The 1800-nt window shown below is 57.2% G+C and overlaps 1 protein-coding gene across 1 annotated transcript in view; it reads left to right on the forward strand.

Annotated features, from left to right (window-relative positions):
- LOC103256730 (sec1 family domain-containing protein 2-like) overlaps positions 1 to 1800 on the forward strand; it is a 152590-nt gene that overhangs the window by 144259 nt on the left and 6531 nt on the right. The gene's annotated exons all lie outside the window — the stretch shown is intronic.

The raw sequence follows: 1800 nt of genomic DNA on the forward strand, positions 1-1800 counted from the left end.
CCCACCCTCCCCAGCCCAAGGACAGACACCAGACCCTCTATCCCAGACGGTCAGCAGTCGGGCAGACATGCAGGGCCCTTCTGCTGCTCCCAGTTACCATCAGCTTCACTGCAGCGACTGGTCATGCACCCAACCCCTGTATTCATTGAGCCAGGCAGACCAGTTTTGTGGGTGTGGGAGCTCCTGGGGGTGCAAGCCTGGAGCCATCCAGTGGCTCCAGCCCTTGTGGACAGCGGGTGCAGACTCCAGAGTAGACTCAGTTCCACTCCTCCCACTAGCGCACCCTGCTTCCTTTACAAGCTGGGCCTCACCCCTGAGGAGACGAAATAGCCCGTGTGGCCTCCAGGTCCCAGTCAGAGAGGCCCAGGAGGACCCTGCTGCCTGCATATCCTCTCCCACAGCAGCCGTGTTCGCGGTGCAGTCAGGCCCCACACGGGAGTTGACCAAGGGCACAAGTGAAGGCCACGCCCGAGTCAGGAGGTACTGCAAGTTGGCGTCCCAGCCAGAGGACGGATTGCACTAGCCTCACAAGGCTGTCTGCTTGGAGGGTGGTTGCTGGGTGAAGCCCACTGGGTGGTTTTGACAAACCAGGAAGAAGGCCCATGGAGGACCTGAGGTCCCCAACAGCCTGGGCACCAAGCATGTTTGTGGACACTCATGAGAAGGCCCTTGGAGGACCTGACATCCCCCCCGACAGCCCGATCCCCTCCCACCATCCTGTGCATGGACTCCCAGAGCTCCCCAGAGGAAGGCCTGACTGTGATCTAATGTTAGTCCATACATGCCACCCCTCTTCCTTGAACACTGATTTAATTTCAAACAGGCAGCGCCTCCAAAGTGCGTATATGGAGTCTGTGGTTTGGAGTTCGGTCTCCTGAACATAATATATTTTATATATTTTATATTTTAGATTGGGTGTTGCTTGCTTTGACTAAGGCTGTGGTTTGTTACGTGTTTTCTCTGCAGAGTTGACCCGAGGAGTGGATTTGATCTGATGAAATGTGTGAGGCCCTTTCCCTCCTTTCACATGTGCTTTTAAGAAGCTCTTTTTTTTGCCATTCCGTGTCCTCTGTGGCCATGCTTAATTGGAAAAAAATAAGACATTTATGGAAAAGACTCCCCGAAACCCCAGCGCCCACCTCTGGCCCCTTATCCCAGTGGATGTGAGACACCATTGCCTTGGGGACCTGGAAAGAGGCCAAGGAGAGAGGCCCTGATTCGGGCAGTGGGGAGGGTTGAGGCAGACGCACCTGCAGTTGGAATTAAGTCAGGGCCAAGACAGGAGCTGACAGAGTCCAGTGGGGCAAGAACAGGAGGAGCCAGAAAGCCTCTGAAGGAGGGTGCTCTTAGAAGAGGCTGGAGAGGGTAGAGAGGAGGCAGGGCTTGCGTGGGGGAGCCAGCAAGCTGCAGAGACCAGGCAGGCGATCAGCGGGCACAGTCAGGCCAGACCCTGCCCTGTCAACTACCCTGCTGTGGGCTGGGACCTTCCCCCATGTGCAGAACCTCCAGGTGTATAGTTGAGTGAAAACAATCAAGGCAGGGGAGAGTGTTAAAAGTCTAGATGTGATTACCCTGGGGCAGGGACAGGAGGGTGCAGAAGAGAGTGGGTGGGGGAAGCAGGGGAGGATCCCAGGGCAGGGGCAGGACGGGCAGAGGTGAAAGGGGCATGGGAGGTCCTAGGGCAGGGGTGGGAGGAGTGAGGGAGAATCCCAGGGCAAGGGTGGAAGGGGCAGGGGAGGGTCCCAAGGCAGGGAGGGGAGGAGAGAGGCAAGAGGGACAGAGATGGGAGGGAGAAGGGTG

Source organism: Carlito syrichta, unplaced genomic scaffold, assembly GCF_000164805.1.
Source record: "Carlito syrichta isolate Samal-C Ts95f unplaced genomic scaffold, Tarsius_syrichta-2.0.1 Scaffold79415, whole genome shotgun sequence".
Lineage (NCBI taxonomy): Eukaryota > Metazoa > Chordata > Mammalia > Primates > Tarsiidae > Carlito > Carlito syrichta.